Raw genomic sequence first — 19,946 nt, forward strand, 5'->3', positions numbered from 1 at the left:
GGAGAACAGATGGGTGGGTGGGTGTGAGTCATGGCAGCAGGAGGGCCCTGCTCCCTTGGTCACTGTCTGCCTGAGTCAGGGCCCACCCATAGGCCAAGGGGATGCCTCTGTCTGGTCCTCCCCGCTGCCACCTCCCGCTGAGTGAGTCAGGGGCAGAGGAGCACACTCTCACCCTCCTCCCTCCTTCCCTTGGGCCTGGCCAGTTGGGCCAAGTCATGCCTGGGCAGGGCCTAAGGACAGGCTGGAACCAGCCAAGAAGTCTCCAAGCCCCTGGGCAATAGGAACCTACTGATCCCTGGTTTTTAGTTTGGGGGATTTCACTGCCAGCAAGAGAAGTGGGCTCTTGGTCCTCACAGCTGCTAACTTTCTGTATAACCTTGAAAACTTCTCTTCTCTCTTGACACCTGTCCCACTTGTACCACAAGGCATAGCGGGGCTGGGCCCCTGGCCAGCTAGACCAATCCCTGGGCCAATACCTCTTCCTGTCTCGGTGACTCCCAAGACCTGATGAGGGTCCTGAGCTGTAGCACCTTTCCCAGGGAGGGGAGGGAAGAGTGATGGGCTAAGTCCTGGGCAGGACCACATGAGTCCTGGCAGAGACCTCCTCACCCCCTGCCCAAGGCATGAGGCCCTGATCAGAAGACTGCTGGGCTGTGGCAGGGCTGAGTGAGGAGGACTGTGGAGAAGAAGAGGCCTGGCCCACCCACTGGGACAGCTGGGTCCTCTGGCTAGCTGTGCCCTGTCTGGCTCTACTCAACACTTTAAAAAAATTTTTTTTTATTTTTATAAATTTATTTTTTATTGGTGTTCAATTTGCCAACATATAGAATAACACCCAGTGCTCATCCTGTCAAGTGCCCACCTCAGTGCCTGTCACCCAGTCACCCCCACCCCCCGCCCACTCTACTCAACACTTAACGGACATCATACAGCACGGAGTCCCCCATAAATGCTGGACACTGTTCCAGGCATGTGGGAAATAAGGGTGAACAACAGGAAAAAAATCCCTGCTCCCCTAAAGACGATGTGCTATTAACCACGAATAAATGAGAAAATGTCAGACAGTGAGGATGGGCCATGAAGATGGGCCGTGAAGACAGTCACAACCAGTGATGGTAGCTAGTGACCAAGTGGCTCCTTTAGATTGGTCAGGGAAGAAGGGGCCTTCCCAAGGAGGCGGCTCTCCATCGATGACCTGAATTACAGGAGAAGTAGCAGAGCGAGCAGCTTGCTGCAAGGGCAAGACGGGAACAAACATGGTCTGCTTAGGAAAAGAGAAGGCCACCAGGAAACAAGAGCAAAAAGCCCCAGATTGGCTCAAAGACAGCCTCGGGGCCACATCATAGGATTTTATCTTAGTTGTGAGGCTTAAGTCTCTCACCCCCAGGCTGCCCCATGTCTGGCTGGCAGAGACAGTTCCCTCACACAATCAACGAATCTTCCCAGAACCCCTCCTTTGAGCCAGGCCCTGAGCTGGACACAGCGGCCCAGAGCGTGGGCCAGAGGAAGTGAAGGATACGTCTGGTGATGGAAACTAGACCCAGGTCATTATGACTTCAACACCTTGATCGGGTCCATGACAGAAAAAAGTGCAGGGAGACATGAGTGCCCAGAGTGAGGCTCCCACCCAGCCCAGGAGGGCTCTGCAGAGGGCTGACTGAGCTTGTGAGCCAGGAGTTCAGGCACAGAACACAGGCCGAGTGCTCCAGCATGGGCTGGTAAGATGACACCCGGACTGAGCCTTGGGGGGCTCCAGGCAGTCAGCAGGGAGGCCAGCAGAGGATTGAGACTCAGGAGTGGAGGGGTGAGGGGTGCAGCCATGGGCACAGCCAGTGCAGACGGTGCCCTTCAAGGAGCCACAGAGATATCCCAAAGGCAGAAATATAAAACTAAAACTAACAACTTCTAAAAGAAAACAGAAGAGAAAATCATTGTGATCTTGAGTTAGGCAAAGAGTTCTTAGATCTGACTCCCAAAAAATAATCCATAAAAGAAAAAACTGATAATCTGAACTTTATTTTTTTAAAAAAAAGGGTAGCCTGGGTGGCTCAGTAGTTTAGCACCACCTTCAGCCCAGGGCTTGATCCTGGAGACCTGGGATTGAGTCCTATGTCGGGCTCCCTGCATGGAGCCTGCTTCTCCCTCTGCCTGTGTCTCTGCCTCTCTCTCTGTGTCTCTCATGAATAAATAAATAAATCCTTAAAATAAAAAAAAATAATAAAATATTTTTTTAAAAAGTACCCTTAGACACTGGTAAGAGAATAAAAAGACAAGCCACTGGGAGAAACTGGAAGAAAATATTTGCAAATTATATGCCTCTGATAAAAGTGTTTTATACAGAACCTATAAAGAACTTTCAAAACTCAATTATATCATTTTGCAATATACACAAATATCAAATCATTATGTCATACACCTGAAACTAATATGTTATAGGTCAATTACATCTAGAAAACAAAACAAAACACCCCTCAATTATAAGAGAACAAACAACACAATACAAAACTGGGCAAAAGATCTGAACAGACACTTCACAAAGAAGATACATGAATGGGAATGCCTGGGTAGTTCAGTCAATTGGGGTGACCAACCCGATTTCAGGTAGGGCTGTGATCTGAGGGTTATGGGATCAAGCCCCATGTCAGGCTCCATGCTTGGCTTGGCATCTGCTTAAGATTTTCTCTGTCCTTCCCCCACTCTCCTTCTTTCTATAAATAAATAAATAAATAAATAAATAAATAAATAAATAAATAAATAAATAAATAAATATCTTAAAAAACAGATATGGAAATGGTAAATGAGCGCATGAAAAACTGCTCATCATCAGTCATTAGAAAAATGCAAATTGGGACACCTGGGTGGCTCAGTGGTTGAGCATCTGTCTTTGGCTCAGGGCATGATCCCAGAGTTCTGAGATCAAGTCCCACATCGGGCTCCCTGCAGAGTCTGCTTCTCCTTCTGCCTGTGTCTCTGCTTCTCGGTCTCTGTGTCTCTTATGAATAAATAAAGTCTTTTTTTTAAATTTTTATTTATTTATGATAGTCACAGAGAGAGAGAGAGAGAGAGAGGCAGAGACACAGGCAGAGGGAGAAGCAGGCTCCATGCACCGGGAGCCCGATGTGGGATTCGATCCTGGGTCTCCAGGATCGTGCCCTGGGCCAAAGGCAGGCGCCAAACCGCTGCGCCACCCAGGGATCCCAACAAAGTCTTTTAAAAAAAGAAAAATGCAAACTAACACCACAATAAACACACCTATTAAAGCAGCTAAAATTTAAAAGATTGACAATACCAAGTGTTAACAAAGATAAGGAGGAATTAGTAACTTTCATACACTGCTGGTGGGAATGCAAAATGTTACAACCATTTTGTAGAATAATTTGGAAGAGTCTTTGGAAGTTAAACACATAACCTACAATGGGATCCAGCCATTCTGTTCCTAATTATTTGCTCATAAGAAAAGGAAATCAGGGCGCCTGGGTGGTTAAGGGTCTGGCTTAGTTGGTTAAGGGTCTGCCTTTAGCTCAGGTCATGATCCTGGGATCCTGAGATCGAGCCTTGTGTTGGGCTCCCTGCTCAGCAGGGAGTCTACTTCTCCTTCTCCCTCTGCTGCTCCCCTCCACTCGTGCTTTCTCTCTCTGAAATAAACAAAATCTTTAAGAGGAAGGAAGGAAGGAAGGAAGGAAGGAAGGAAGGGAGGGAGGGAGGGAGGGAGGAAGAAAGAAGAAAGAAAGAAAGAAAGAAAGAAAGAAAGAAAGAAAGAAAGAAAGAAAGAAAGAAAGAAAGAAAGAAAGAAAGAAAGAAAGAAAGAAAATGAATGTCCATACCAAGACTTGTACACAATGCTCATAGCACCTTTATGTGTTAGCCCCAGATGGGAAACAACACAAAAGTCCTTTAAGGGGTGAACAGTTGAACAAGTTCCACTATAACATACTATGGAATACTCCACAACAATAAAAAGAAATGAGCTTCTGACACATGCAACAAACACGAATGAACCTCAAAATATTAAAATGAGTGAAAGTCTGACAAAAATATATATATATATATATATGATTTGAATCCATTTACAGATGATTCTAGAAAATGCTAACTAATCACGTAGTGACAAAAAGCAGATTAGTAGCTGCCTGGGACAGGAGAGGAGGAGGGAAAGAGACAGGAGAAAGGGATTAAAAATGGGAACAAGGAAACTTGGGGGTGATGGGAAAATTCAGTATTTTGATCGTGGTGACTAGAAGGCACAGCCCATACTTGATGGTCCATTCCACAAATACACGTTGCCCTACTATGTGCAAAGCCCTGTGTTCTCGGTACTGGAGATGGAACAAGGACAACACGGTCCCTGCCCTCCCAGGACCCCCGTCCTCGGAGGCAAGAGCGGTAATAAACCTGATACATAAATGAAAGCCATGCACAGAAATAACTTCAGGGAAACAATACGGCGACCAGGCAGGAACACGAGGTGGGGGGAGTGAGGGAAGCGGTCCAGGGGGGGTCCCCATGTCTCATGTGTAGCCTCAGCTGGGTGGTGTGGCCATGCCAGAATCTGGGGCCCTCTCTACAGCTCCCTGGGCCATATGGTGTGGAACAGGGTTGAGCCCGGCTCACGAGGGCACGGAGCCCCCCCACGGCCAGCTCCCTGCCCAAGGGGGCCTCTCACCTTGGCTCAGCTGCATTTGGGGACAGGCAGGGTAGATACGCCCGGGGCAGGAAAACAGGTTTCTCAGAAGCCCAGCTGGCTTCTCCTCACAGGCACCCTAGGGAGCCCACCCTGTCCAGAATCAGGGTTGCCTTCTGGGGAGAGGGCAGGGGTTGCAGGAGGGGCACCCTCATGAGCAGGGCTCGCAGGGAGGCAGGAGGGGGTGAGGCGCGCTCCTGGCCTCTGGGAGGACAGCTCCGGCCTCCTGCTTGTGACGGAGGGGATGGGACAGGCCAGGCTGGCCTGACGCCCAGAGGGGCAGGGCTGGAGGTCATCGGCCACCGGTAGGGGGGCCTGCTTGGCCCGTTCTCTGGACACAATGTCCTGGACTGCTTCACAGCTTGGCTGGCCGACAGGGAACAGTAGCTGGCAGAGGGTACGGGCAGCCGGCCGACTGGGGGCGGGGAGCAGCCTGGCCTGAGCAAAGGGCTTGTTCGCACAACCTGACCTGCCACCTTGGGCAAAGAGAGGAGCAGCTTGTCTGGGAGGGAGACGAGGGGACCTGGCGCCCTATGAGGGCCTCAGCGATCCCTTCCCTAATGTCTGCCTTAGTTTCCCCATATGGCTCCCAGCTGCCCTCCCTTGAGCAATGCTCTACAAGAGTAAGTGCCCTGCAAGTGCTGGCCCTGCGCCGTACCACCATGACCTTAGGCACCTCACAACCTCTCTGAAACTCCGATCTTCACCTGAAATATGGCACCTACTTCTCTGGGTTTGAAGGCACGGGGGGCATTTAAGATAGTTAACCCTCACAGAGGAGGTGCCTGACGTAGTAGTGGGCTCTAATGGCCACGTTAATAAGGCAATGGTAACGTCTATGTATTGAGGGCCTCCTGTGTGCCAGGAACTTTGCCTACATTTCCCTGAATCCCGGCAGCAACCTGAAGGCAGGTTTTATCTTCCTCATTTTCTAAGCGAGAACACTGAGCTTCAGCAAAGTGGCACAGCTGATATTAGGGGCAGGTGGCTCCCCACCCCTATAGGAAAAAGCGCAAGAGCCCGATGGGCAGACCCCAGGGGATTCCCTCAGGTGGAGTTGAGCCAGGGAGGGCCTGAGGGAGGAGTCCTAGAAACCCAGCAGCTGAACCCAGAGACCATGCTCACTTGCCACAGGACATTTCTGGCAGAGTCCAAACTGTATCCAGACATATAAGCCAAGGTGAGGGACAGTTGTGGGGAGCGATGTATTCATTCATTTAGCAAATATTAATAGAGGGAAATACAGCCTGGAGAGGGGCTGCCAGACTTTGGACTCAGATACTGTACCTTGTGAGGTGTGTGTCCTGGAGGTAGCGTGACGCCCAGTTTTCCCAATGAAGGTACTGTGTCCCAGGAAACCCCTCAGTCCAAGGCAAACCAGGATGGTTGGTTGCCCTAGCTGGAGGAGTTACTCCACCTCTTGGTTTCCTCAATCGTAACAGGACACCAATTCTCACCTGTTGGAGGGTGAAATGAACAGAAAGTCCTGGACTCAGTCTAGGTCCAATAACTGGGAGCAGGGATAACAGCCTTTCCTCTTATCCTGGTAGAGGCTGGGGAGGAGGGGAAGGAGGGGGGGTTGATCTTCCCAGTTTTGTAGATGAAGGGACTGAGGCTCCCATCGAGTCTGAGCAGCACACAGAAGGCTTGGGCAGATACTTCTCTTATCCCCAAATCTGCTTTTTTTTTTTTTTTTTTTTTTAAGATTTTATTTATTTATTAGAGAGAGAGACAGAGACAGAGACACAGGCAGAGGGAGAAGCAGGCTCCATGCAGGGAGCCCAATGTGGAGCTGGATCCCGGGTCTCCAGAATCAGGCCCTGGGCTGAAGGCGGCGCTAAACCACTGAGCCACCCGGGGTACCCCCAAATCTGCTCTTAGAAGGTACTAGGCCCTCCAGGACCAGCCCTGCCCACAGCTGCTGGCCAGGCCACAAGGCAGGCCTGGGCCATGTGCTCCCTGCGCAGAGACCAAGGTCCACAGGGACCCAAGGCTAGGCTCGGGTCCTGCACGGTGCCAGATCCTGGGAGGGCATTAGGGGAGAATTAGAACAGGTCACAGTTACCTCCCTAAGTCCTCAGCAGGTGCTGACACGCCCCGCTTCTTCCCTGCAACACGAGAAGTGCCCACCAGCAGTCCGAGTTTACAGGTGGGGATACTGAGGCTCTGAGAGGCAAAGTCTGGCCAAGGTCACCATGGGGCAGGGGGAGGAACCAGTCACCAGCGGGGGTCACTGCCTGACTTTAGAATTCATGACAGACTGTGGCCCAGGCACGGGCAGGGAGAGGGGCGGGAGCTCTGGAAGGCTCCGGGCGCAGGGGACCCCGGGGCCCCTCCGGTCCTGGTCATCGAGGGGCCCTTCGCGCGGAGGAGCAGGCCGTGACCCGCGGCCCCGCGGCCGTTCTGGGGCTCCCATCACAGTCTGGGCTCCCCTGTAAGCCCAGGGATCCTTCCTAGCCAGCGCGGTCACCCCATCCCCGCGGGGCCCCGGTCGCGGGGCCCCGTCAGGGAGCCGCCTCAGTTTCCCCTGGGCGTTCAGCAGCAGCGGAGCGTGCTGAGCCACGCAGGACCGCGCCCAGGGAGGGACCGGGGCCTCTCCTTTCCGGGCCCCCGAGCCCCAGCGGCGGCGGGGGCGGGGGAGCGGGGGGCGGGGGTTACGTAACGGGGGCGGGGCGGCGCGGGCAGCCAATGGGGGCGGCCCTCCTAGCAAGGCCCGGCGGCGCCGCCCTCCCGCAGCCGCGCGGCGCCCCCGGCTCTAGCCAAGCCGCGGGGCCGGGGCGGGGGGCGCGGGCGCGGGCGCGAGCGGACGGGGCGGGCTCGGAGCCGGCTCCGGGCCCGCGGACCCCCTGCGCCCCCGCCCGCTGCGCGACGGCACCCTCCGGGCCGGGGCCCCGCCCCCTCCTGCGCCAAGGTCACCCGGGCCCGCGCCGCCCCTTCCCCGCCGCGCGCGTCGGCCTCCCCCGCTCCCCGGCGGCTCCTGCCTCCCTCCGCTCGCACTTACTTCATCCGGCCTGGCCTCGCTGTTATTTATATCCGCGTCTGGCTCCCCAGCAGACGGCTCTGACGCGAGGCGGCGGCGGGGCCGGCCTGGGGGCCCGCACGCACACGGTGTGCTGCAGGTGCCGGCCGCCGGGGTCCCCGGGGGGGCAGGGGGCTGAGGGAGCCCCTCGCCGAAGCCCCTGGCTTAGGGCCTGCTCGCCTCCCCCCCGGGAAGTGGAGGAAAGGCCGCAGGCAGCCACCACCCGAGGTCGCCCCCATTCCCTGCTCCGTGGCCCTGGCTCTGCTGCTTTGCCCCGGGTCAGGGATCATCTTGGGCTTCCGTGCTGCGCTCAGGAGGCCCCCAAAGGTGGATCGGGACCACCGGGCGGCTGCTTAACTGTGCTGATTCTGGGTTTCCACGCCAGGCCCCTCTGCGTGGGCCTTCTGGGGGTGAGGCCTGGGACTCAGCATTTGAAACAGGCTCCCTAGGGGAGCTTGGGCTTTCTGAGGTTTGGGAGCTGTCTTGGGGTTGCTTTGGGGGGAGGGAGCAAGCAAGTGGCAGGAGAGTGGCAGGTTGGGACTGTCCCTGCTTTGATTTGATGGACAGGGTGGAAAGACAGGGCAGAGGAGTGAGGGGCTGCCGTGGGGCGGGGGAGGTTAGATTGGGGTTTGTGGCTAGGGACTGCCTGAATTGTGGAGGTGGAGCAACACCCTTCACACAGGTAAAGCCCTTCAGTGCCTACTAAGGGGCCCAGTAGATCCCACCATTCTCCAGCAACCTTGCGAAGTGGGCCTTGTCCATCTTACAAAGCTCAGAGACCGGATGTGACCTGGACAAAGTACCTGGCGAGAAACAAGCAGGCTCAGGACCCAATTGGATTCCTTCATCCAAGCACTAGCTAGACTCTGGCACAGAAAAGGGAATACAACACAGTTCCTGCCCTACAAGCATAGTGGGTCAGGAAGAAAGGTGGGCAGCACACACAGCAATCAATCCTGATCAGGTTGTGGTCTGATGAGCATTGACAGCTCAGAGCTGAACTGTGAAGGATGAACAGGAGTTCCCCAGGAAGACACAGGAGGGGGCATTCCAGGCAGCAGGAACAGTTTGTTCAACTGCTCAGACGCCTGAAATAGCAATCGCTGTAGGGATCTAGAAGCGGTTTGATGGGATCCCTGGGTGGCGCAGCGGTTTGGCGCCTGCCTTTGGCACAGGGCGCGATCCTGGAGACCCGGGATCGAATCCCACGTCGGGCTCCCAGTGCATGGAGCCTGCTTCTCCCTCTGCCTGTGTCTCTGCCTCTCTCTCTCTCTCTCTCTGTGACTATCATAAATAAATAAAAATTAAAAAAAAAAAAAAAAAAAAAAAAAAAAAGAAGCGGTTTGAGGCTGAGGCTTAGAGCCTGTCAAGTACGTGATGAGAGATGAGGCTGGATGTGCAGGGAAAGCCTTGACCAGGCAAGGCCTGACTTTGTCCTGAGTGCAAGGGGGTGGGAAGCCCAAAGAGGAGGGGTGAGGAGTGAGGGGGAGGCCCAACGAATGGGGTGCCCCAGTAGCTGAGGCAGCAGGGTCTCCTTTCCAGCCCTTCCCTGTCTTCTCGTGGCGACCTCACTTTCCCCCAGCCCCTACAGCCACCCTCCCTCCACCTCTCTATTAGCTAAAGCTGGGGACTGCCTGGGGATACTGGACCCCATCCAGATGGGCATGATAGGCTGTCTATGAGGACTGGAGTAGGTGATTCTGTCTCCCTGGATCTCAGTTTCCTCATCTATAAAATGGGGACAGCTCTAATCTGTTCCTCCTAAGGGTCAGAGTGAGATGCCGAGGCAGGGGATGGTCAGGAGGAGCTGGTTTGTTCTGAACAATGTCCAGCACAGCACTAGGCATTTGCTCATTTGGTGCCTCCCCCTGACCTCCATCCGAGACCTCTCCCCAAATGGTCCCCTGTCCCATGCACACCAGGCTTCAGGAACCACTACTTGAGAGCAAGCACTGCTGGCTTCAAGTTCCAGACCTGCCAAATCTCTCAAAGTTGGGGCCTCCATTTTCTCAGATGCAAAATGGAATGTTCTCAAGTGCAGATCCCCAGCAGCCCCTCTTGTCCAGGACAAGCCAGGCGGGCTCTCCCCAAACACAGCAGAAAGGGCAAATCAGGACCCCCTCTGCGCCCCCGCCCTTGCCACCCCCAGGCCCTGCCAAGGACATCCTGTGCCCTGGTGATGTCACAGGGCCCTGGAAGCTGGGGCTGGCTGGAGCTAACAGCACTCTGACGGGATTTATTTTTAAACTCTCAGGGCATGGTCAGCTCCCTGGCCCCTCCCCATCCCACCTCACCTCATCCCTGCTGTCTCCCACCTGCCAGCTGAGCTCCCAGGCCAGTCTTTGAAGGTTTTCTCTGCACACGGTCTGTTTCTGCACCCACCAGGCTGCTGAGGGGCAGTGGGGAGCCAGGTCATTGGCCCAGTGTCTCTGATCACCAAATCCAGACCTACTGAGGGAAAGAGATGGGCCTCTGGAGGTGGACCCCAGCCTCCTAAAGCCCAAAGAGGGCAAGGGATTTGCCCAGGGCCCCACAGCCAGGGCCAGGGATTATCAGATGGGCTCTGTAGACACCCAGAATCCCTGGCTGGGCTGTACAGCTATCACCAGAGCTTCAATTCTTTCTTTTTCTTTTTCTTTTTCTTTTTTTTTTTTTTTGCCGGCAGGCCTCAAGGCTTTCTTGATGCTGTATAGCTCAAACAAGCTGCAGGAATAGACTGGGTGCTGGGGTAGCCCTTGACACCATAGCCCTTACCAACACCCCAAGCAGGGTGTGTGTCCATCACAAGTGTCACACACTTACCCTCTCAAGTGACTTTAGACTAAAGACCTGTCAGCACCTTTAGCTTAGAAATTTATCCTGATGAAACACCCCTTTTATCAGTTCCATATGTTGGCCTTCTGGGTGAGATTGTGGTTGAAAATGAGGTTCTACTGGAAAAATCCATTTGACAATGGCAGCCTTGACTCCTCTATCCTCACAGCTGCCCTGGGAGGCGGGGCAAGGCCAGAGGCCTCCTTCAGCAAATGAGGCTCAAAGGAGAAGAGTGATTTGCACAGTAACTGGAATCCAAGGTTCTTCTGTCCTCCAGTCCTCGTGAGGTGAGGTGGACCTACCTTGCCTAGCCCAGCCCAGCCTGGGGTCGGTGGTCTCAGATACCTCTGCAGCTCATAGCAAGTAGGGGGGATGGGACCTTAGAATATCCATGTCCTGGGGCACCCGGGTGGCTCAGTGGTTGAGCATCTGCCTTTGGCTCAGGTCCTGATCCTGGGGTCCTGGAATCGAGTCCTGCATCAGGATCCCTGCAGGGAGCCTGCTTCTCCCTCTGCCTGTGTCTCTGCCTCTCTCTCTCTCTGTCTCATGAATAAATAAAATCTTAAAAAAAAAGAATATCCATATCTTGACTCTTCACTATAGTGCAACACAGACTCTAGACCCAGATAGACTTGGTTTAAAACCTACCTATGGGATCCCTGGGTGGTGCAGCGGTTTGGCGCCTGCCTTTGGCCCAGGGCGTGATCCTGGAGACCCGGGATCGAATCCCACGTCGGGCTCCCGGTGCATGGAGCCTGCTTCTCCCTCTGCCTGTGTCTCTGCCTCTCTCTCTCTCTCTCTCTGTGACTATCATAAATAATTTTTAAAAAAATAAAACCTGCCTATGGCATGTCTTAGCTGTGTGATCTTGGGAAAGTGACTTCACCTCTCTGTGCCTTAGTTTCCTCCCCTGAAAAATGGGGATAATAATAGGATGCAATTCTCGTTGTGGGAAATACTGCTTTGAGAGACCACCTGAAAAGTGCTTAGTATAGGCTGGACACTTAGTGCTCAACCGATGGCAGATATTATTATTATTATTATTACTATTACTATTACTATTACTATTACTATTATTACTATTCCTAAGCAAACAATCACTGAATTCTCACCTTGAAGCTGGACCTGGAAGGCTGGCTTCTTCGGACAGTATCTGGGCAGGGCTATGAGGAGTTGGGGGGGAGTTAGCTCAGCTGGTCTGGGAGAAAGAATAGTAGAGAAAACCTCTGGCTGAACTGGGGTGGGTGCATGGGGAGAGGCCAGAACCAGCAGGAATCCCCAAAACCTCAGCAGCCCCTTTGTCTTCTGCCATTACTACCACCACCACCCTCATCTTCCTAGGAGGTCACTTGAGCAAAAAGAGCAAGAGCCAGGTGGCAAGGCAGATGGCTTATCACCAGGAGGGTAAGGAGTCAAGCAAGAGAGCTTGTGCACCCCCCTTCCCATACCCACACCCAAGTGTGTCTGCAGGAAGTCCGTCAGAGCTGGGTTCCATTCCCACTTACTGTGGGGTCTGAGCCAAGTCACCTCATTTCTCTGAGCCTCAATTTTCTCCTCTGTGAAATGGGCATAAAGATACCATAAAGTGAAGATGTAATGAACAGGTATGTAAAGCATCTGGCACACAGTGAGTGATTAATAATTCTATCCCTTGAGAAGGGAAAGAGCCAGGCTGACTCTTTGCATGAAGAAGTGGGGAGGGGGGGCTAGGGACCAGAGCCCTCAGCCCCTTACCCACAGGAAGTCCACAGCCTCCGTGACTGGGCTGATGGGAGTAAGCATGACACTGTGATCTGAGGGAAGGAGGGCCTGGAGGGTCTGAATGCAGAAGAACTCAAAAGAGGGGCACCTGGGTGGCTCAGTCGGTTAAGTATCTGCCTTCAGTTCAGGTCATGATCTCAGGGTTCCTGGGATGGAGCCTCACATTGGGCTCCCTGCTCAGTGGGGAGCCTGCTTCTCCCTCTCCCTCTGCCCCTCCCCCTGCTCATGCTCTCTCTCTCTCTCTCTCTCTCAAATGGATGAACTCTTAGAAAAAAAAAAAAGAATGCAAATCAGGCAGTACAGGTGCTGCTCTTGGGGAAAGATGGAGAGACAAGATCCAGCTACCAGGTGCCTGGGGGCTGGAACAGAAATGAGTTGTCCTGGTGCCCTGGTGTGGACACACATGGACACACTCACTGAAACACAGACATCCAGGGACTCTGATACACACTCTGTCTCTCTCACACGGACACACACACACACACACACTTCAGATCACAGGGCTCAAGGCAAGAAAAGCCCTAGAGACTGCCTGGTTGATACAGCAGGAGGCTAGTTTCCTGTTCACCTGCCTTTTCCCCAGATGCACACACCACCCACACACCCATTACTGGGGAGGCCCCCCTCAAAGCCTCTCAGCCTCATTCTGCTAGAGTGGCCCACCTCGGCTCCTTGAAGCAGGGTTTCAGCCCTTGCTCACGTCTTATCCTCTGATGACAGATGAGGAAGCTGAGGCTCAGAGACAGGACCAGTCTTGTCAGAAGCAGCTGGAGGACTAGAGGAGGCGAGATCCAAACAGAACTCCTCATCCCAGATACCTCACTCTGGCTGAGCCCTGGTCCCCACACCCCACCCCCGCAGGCCTACATGTCAGCTCCCCAGGAAGAGCCTAAACTGCAGGCCATGGGAGGCAGGCAGGCCTCCCCCTGCTTCTCTCCCCCCCTCCTCGGCCTCTGTGGATACCCCTGGACCACGTCCACCAGTGGCCACTGGAAGAAAGGCGCGGGGCGGGGGTGGGGGAACCAAGTCCGCGGGGGGCCCACAGCACCGCCTGGCACCGGACTGAGCGGGGGAGGCTTTGCTGACTGAACAACTCTGGAGGCTGGAGGAGAGGTCAAGGCCTAGAGGTGTGTCTGCAGCGCCACCTGGTGGTTATACAGCACTCCTGCCGACACCCGGCCCTGTTCTGTCGCTGACCCTGTACATTAGGGGGACATTTAGTGAGCAGCTGCCATGTGTCAAGGATTAGGCAGGCCAGGCACGGAGAATGAGACCAGGCCGAGAAGATCTGGGGGACAGCACTCCAGCAGACAGGACAGCAAGTGCACTGGCTCTGAGATGGAGAGGCACTGGGCAGGAGGAGCCCAAGGGCCGAGTGGCTGGAGCCTGGTGCTGGGCGTGGAGGGGGAGGGGAAGGGGCAGGTTGAAGGCTGTGCTGAGTTTGGGTTTGTTTCTGAGAGTGATGGGAGCCATGGGATGTGGCAGATGGTAGCAAGGCTGCCGTGAGAAGGATAGACTGAGGAGTGAAAACAGAGCAAATGGTGGGGCGATGCTGTCACTACCCAGGTAGGACACAGAAGCAACTCAGACACCAGAGGTGGCCATGGGATTCTAGAACTTATAGGGTCTGTGGACAGATTAGAATCAGGCTTTGGTTTGAGCACCTGAGGAATGGGGGGTCCTGTACTGTGAAGACTGGGGAGGAGCAGGTTTGGGGGAGACCAGGAGCCTCTGGGCAGGTTAAGGTGAAATACCTGTGGGACCTCCCGGCAGAGGTGCCAGGTAAGTGTCAGGAGCTTGGGGAGAGGATGGGGCTAGAGAGACGCAGGCGGGTTGCTGGGGGACAGATGGTACACGAGGCTGCTTGCTCCGTGCCAGGTGCTGTTCTCAGGATTTCATGTGTTTTAAGTCACTGGATCCTCACCTCAATGTGAGGGCAGCACTGGGCCGGGCTGGAGGCCTGCAGAAGAAGGTGTAGAATCATGCAAGGGGGCAGCTTGTCCACAAGAGTGTTTTTTTTTTTTTTTTAAGATTTTTATTTATTTATTCACGAGAGACACCGAGAGTGGCAGAGACACAGGCAGAGGGAGAAGCAGGCTCCATGCAGGGAGCCCGACGTGGGACTCGACCCCAGGTCTCCAGGATCACACCCTGGGCTGAAGGCAGCACTAAACCACTGAGCCACTTAGACTGCCCTAAGAGTGTTGTTGAAGCCTTCTTGGTGGAGGTGACCACTGACTGGGGCCTGGAGGGATGATTGGGAGTTGGCGAGGCCAAGAAGAGAGGGAAGTGAAGGCTGGGCTTGGCCTGGTGCTGTTACAGAGTGTGAACGTGAGTACTGAGATCCCCACTTCTGGTGCCCTTGGGCCTGGGGGGAAAAACTGACATCCAGAGCAAGGAGGGCCCCAGTGAGTCCTTGGTGGGCTGGGCACTGGCTCCTGGCCCAGGACTCCATTCCAGCTTCAGGCGCCTCCACTTGCTCTGGTCACACCCCTCAGGCTCGCACTTGAGGCCTTGGCAAGGCTCCAGGGTGGGACGTCAAGGTGATTTGAGCTCAGTCCAGCAGCTTCTCCAACAGAGCAATGGGGTTGGGGGTGTGGCCCAGCTCTGCCACAGACGTGCGTCAAAGGAGTTCCAGACTCAGACCTCGGGAGGACCGCCTCGCTCTTCAGCCCTGAGTGGCCTGGCCCTGCTGACTTCCAGCCCCATCGCCTGCCTCTACCTACCTCACTCTCTGCCCTCCAGTCTGCTTTTCTAATGGTAGAATTGCAGGCATTGGCAAGCCTGTGAGGAACGTGGTTTGTGTGTGGGGTGGAGGAAAGGGGGGTGAGGCATCTACCAGGCAACCCTGATAAGTGGGCAGGATAAGGATTCTGATTCTATGCACTGATTCTATGCACTCAGGGGTGCCTGGGTGGCTCAGTTGGTTAAGTGTCTGCCGTCAGCTTGGGTCATGATCTCAGGGTCCTGAGATCGAGCCTGCATCGGGCTCCCTCCTCAGCGAGGAGTTTGCTTCTTCCTCTCCCTCTGTGCTTTCTCTCTCTCTCTCTCTCAAATAAATAAATAAAATCTTGAAGAAGAAGCAGAAGGAAAAGAGGAAGGGGCTCAGAGAGGGATGTGGCTTGCAGAAGGGCACACAGCAAGTTGGAGATGGGCTTGGGATGAGGCTGGTTCCATGTGAGCCCAGCTTTTTGTGAACAGCTCATGGTCCAGGTAGTAGGAACAGCCAGTGCCCTCCCTGAGCGAGGAGGGGCCACCCAGCCTCGAAGTGATTTCTGGGAGATAGGACACATGGATATGCAAGATGCCTTGGTCCGAATCTCATTTTGTTGTGTGACCTTAGGATGGCTCCTTTTCCTCTCCGGCCTCTCTCCCATCCATTCCAGGAGGGCCTGGAGGTGTTAACTTCTGAGGTCCTTGTTATCTAAGGCCTCTGACCCTGGCAGCCAGGAAGAAAGGACATGCTGTGAGGGAAGGAAGGAGATAGACACTGGTCCAGGGTTGGGTGAGGACCAAGGAAGAGGTTGAGGAGGGGGGAGAGGAGAAGCAGTATGGCCTCTTGGAAGTCACATCCCCTGTCTGACCCTCAGTGGACACATTTGCCCAGTGGGGGATCACTGTGAGGGTCCCAGCCCAGGCTGTGGGATAGTCACCAGTTTTTTCCTCCTTCACGCCAGCTGCTGGGCCTGGCCTTGCTGCCGGCCAGGGTGGCTTGGATAGTCTGTGGGAAGATGTCCCACCAGGCCTTGGTCTGGCTGCCCTGGCTGGCTGACCCCTGCTGGCCCAGGGAAGTGGAAAAGGTGGGGGGTGTGGACGGGCCTTGGCAGTGCCAGCACCTGGGCTAGGAGATGACTGATATGACGGAAGAGCTTGGGCTTAGGAGCCAACCAGCTCTGCTACTTCATAGCTGTGAGATCTGGGCCAAGCAAGTCACCCAAGACTTCATTGGGCCTTGGTGTCCTCCTCTGTAAAATGGGACACACATCCTAGGTGCCATGAGGCTGAGATGCCAGGACAGCAGTGAGTAATGATGCCCCAGTTTGGGCTCAGAGGACTGGCTAAGATTCCTCCTCCTCTGCTTTCTCTGCAGCCCACATGGGACCAGCTACATGGAGTCAGCCTGGAATCCAAGCCGGAGTGGATGCCCCCCACCCCACACCTGCACCCTAGGAGCTGGAGGAGGCCAAGCATGGGGTTGGGAGGGTTTGCTGAAGCAGCTGATGTGAGCACGGGAAGGGCTGGCTGGGGGTTGGGGGCCGGGGGCACCCACCTTCAAACCTGTTTCTGACTTCCTTTGCCGCTCACCCCTATCTCTGGCGGGCAGCTTTCCCGGATTAGCAGCTGACGTCAGGAGCTGCCAGCTGGGCTGGCCTGGCACAGCCTCGGGGAGGTGTGTGACGGCTGCCTGGTAGTTGGGTATAGTCAAGGAGGGAGGCATGTGTCCAGCTCTGGAAGTCCGTCCTCCAGAGAGGTGGGAGAGAGAGGCGCATTGTGTTGGCCACTCACACATGATCGATGTAGCACATTCATCTTGTGCAGAGACAGAAATCACTCAAGGAGGTGGAGTAAGTTGCCCCAGGCCTCGCAGCTGGTCTGACCCTGACTGTGTCCCACACCACCCAGCTGCTAGGCCTGGAGGGGCTCATCTCTGTGTAGAACCTTCTATGCCATGACCTCAGTGCATAGCCAAGGGATCTACCCTCTCCCAGAGGCCTGTGAAGCTGGTGTCCCATAAAAAACCCCAGAAGCCTAGACAAGGTCAGTGACTTGCCCAAGATCACACCCTAAATTGGTGATGGGAGGCAAGGTCTGAACCCAGGGCTAACTCCAAACCCTAAGTTCTTACCTGCCACAGCCTTGACAAAGATCTTGTAGCTTTGACACATTTTGAGCCCAAATGCCCTATGCTCCCATGGCTGCACAAAACTCTGTTTTGCATGGGAGCATTTGTATGCAGGGTAGAAAATGCAGTGGGCTGGAGATGCCTGGGTGGCTCAGTGGTTAAGCATTGCCTTCAGCTCAGGGTGTGATCCTGGGGTCCTGGGATCGAGTCCTGATCGGGCTTCCTGCAGGGAACCTGCTTTTCCTTCTGCCTGTGTCTCTGCTTCTCTCTGTATCTCTCATGAATAAGTAAATAAAATCTTAAAAAAAAAAAAAAAAAGCAAAAGAAAAAGAAAATGCAGTGGGTTCAAGTAGGTCACCTCCAGGGGAGAAACAGACCTCAGGTTGACAAATTTAAGGGAAGGAACCTTCTGGGTCCAGTTTAATTATATTACCTCCTTGGACAATCAACTGTGCCCAGGGCTAGGGTCGGTAAAATGCAGCAGCCCCCTGCAGCCCCCGAGCTGGCTTAGGGGGTGGCACAGGGCCAACACAAAGCCTTTGCCTAATGTTTCAATCACCAGGCCAAAGGTCTGTTCAAGTTAGACCTGCTTTCCACGGCTTCTTGGTGTCCTAGTCTCAACCTTGGTGACAAGAGGTGGCAGTGTCAAGGTTCCACTCACGCTGGGTCCTCTCATCACCGCTCACCTCGTGCCTCACCTCTGGCCAGATGGACAGGCCATGTCTGCCCTGGGGAACTGAGGCATGTGGACGGAGCTCACAAGCCACCCGGAGGACTCAGCTCTGAGCCCAACTCACGTGTGAGCCTTAAGGGCAAGTCACAGCCATTCTCCTTAAATGTTGCCTCCAGACAGGTCTTCCCTGACCCCTCCACTAGTTTCCCTCCCAGTTCCCCCGTCTTTTCAGTCACATGACTGAGTACAATCCATCATTCTCTATTTTTGTCTGTGGAATGTTTGTCTTTGCTAGCAGATTGTGAGGGCAGGAGGCACGGCTGGCACAGAATAGACATTTAATAAATATTTGCTGAGTGAAGTTTCTCTAAACTTTGATTTCCCCGACTGCACAATGGGGTTAACATCACCCCCGACCTCTGAGAAGTGCAAATAAGATAACATCTCCAAGTACCCAGCCCAGGCCGAGGATACAGTAGGGACTCAAGATACTGGGAGCTGGAATGAGCGGCAGGCTGGGCCGGAAGGCCTGTGCACGCTGTGGGGAGATGGGAAGACCCAAGGGTGCAGTTGGGTAAGACCAACTTGACCCCAGGGCCAAGAACAGTCTGCCTGCCTTTACTGTCCAGGGAATTTGAACTTGAGAACTTGAAACCCACTCTGGGTTGGAAGTTCAGCTCTGCTGCTGTTTTGGGGGGCATATCACTTTGCTTTCTGAGCCTGTTTATTTGTAAAATAGTCTTAAACATTTTTTTACAAAAATCTTTAGGTAGTTTCCACACTCAAATTGGGGCTCGAAGTCACAACCCCGAGATCAAGAAACATATGCTCCACTGACTGAGCCAGGCAGGTGCCCCGTAAAATGGCCATTTTTTCTTTTAAAGATTTTATTTATTTATTCATGAGAGACACAGAAAGAGAAAGGCAGAGACACAGGCAGAGGGAGGAGCAGGCTCCTTGCAGGGAGCCCGGTGTGGGACTTGATCCCAGGACTCCAGGATCACACCCTGAGCCAAAGGTAAGCACTTAACCACTGAGCCACCCAGGAATCCCTAAAATGGCCATTTTTTTTTTAATTTTTAAAATTTATTTATGAGAGCCAGAGAGAGAGAGAGAAAGAGAGAGAGAGAGAGATATGCAGAGACATAGGCAGAGGGAGAAGCAGGCTCCATGCACCGGGAGCCCGATATGGGATTCGATCCCGGGTCTCCAGGATCGCGCCCTGGGCCAAAGGCAGGCGCTAAACCGCTGGGCCACCCAGGGATCCTAAAATGGCCATTTTAAAAAGCCCACCTGGCCAGCCTGTCTCCAGACTCTACATGAGTGCTTTTCCCCTTTGAAACAAAATTAGGGATGGTTCCTGGTCCCTGAAGCCACAGCTACCCCGGGCACTTCATGGCCCTGAGCACTACAGGCTGCCATGTCGGGAGGCAGGACCTGCAAACAGGCAGCTCGGGGCCGCAGGGGGCAGCAGGCACCGCCACTCTGCACCCAGAGGGAGCAGGGGGCTAAGGGTGAAGGCAGGGCGCTGCTGGGGGCCAGGTGAATTCGTCGCCGGCTCTGCCCAGGGGGTGCACCTTCTTCTGCCCCCACACCCGATGAAAGCCCCCAGGGACCCGGGCCAGCCTTGAGCAGGGGGCCCGGGGATGCTCACGCTGAGTGAACCTTGCCAGTGGCTGCTCCCTCGTATGTAATGTATCCTTTAATTGCGAGGTCCACCGTGGCCACAGACAGGAAACTCGGCCCATGGAGGAAAGGAACATCCCTGGAATTCCACCCTGGGACCCCACACCTAGTCCTGACACTTTTTCCTTTTTATATAATTGCCGTCAGGGGCTCCCTGCTTGGGAACTCTTCTCCTGAGCCATTCCCCGTCTTTCTAGCATCTGTACCGCACTTTTCCTCGTCCCTACAGCTTCTGCTCTGCTATCTGTTTTTCCTCAACACACGGTGCGGTGAGCAGGCAGGTCACTCTCAGGGGACGGAAGAGGAAACGAGGGCACAGAGAAGTTAGGTGACTTGGCAGTTAGGTACGCAGGTAACTTGGAAGTTAGGGTACGCAGCCGGTGGCGCAGGGGTGCCTGTGATGTCCCTCGGGCTCCTAGGCCACAACACACACGGACAGGGGAGGAGGACAGAAAAGACAGTCCCACGA

At 54.4% G+C, this 19,946-nt stretch overlaps 1 long non-coding RNA gene across 1 annotated transcript; it reads right to left on the reverse strand.

The window, feature by feature from the left end:
• Positions 1 to 2,298: 2,298 nt before the first annotated feature.
• LOC102154557 lies at positions 2,299 to 7,298 on the reverse strand. The gene is made up of 3 exons (XR_005365552.1): positions 6,747 to 7,298; positions 5,969 to 6,138; positions 2,299 to 2,708 (listed from the first exon to the last, which is right to left on the reverse strand). It is a non-coding gene; the product is annotated as an uncharacterized LOC102154557 (long non-coding RNA).
• Positions 7,299 to 19,946: the final 12,648 nt, after the last annotated feature.

This window comes from Canis lupus, chromosome 10 (assembly GCF_011100685.1).
Source record: "Canis lupus familiaris isolate Mischka breed German Shepherd chromosome 10, alternate assembly UU_Cfam_GSD_1.0, whole genome shotgun sequence".
NCBI classification, from domain to species: Eukaryota; Metazoa; Chordata; class Mammalia; order Carnivora; family Canidae; genus Canis; species Canis lupus.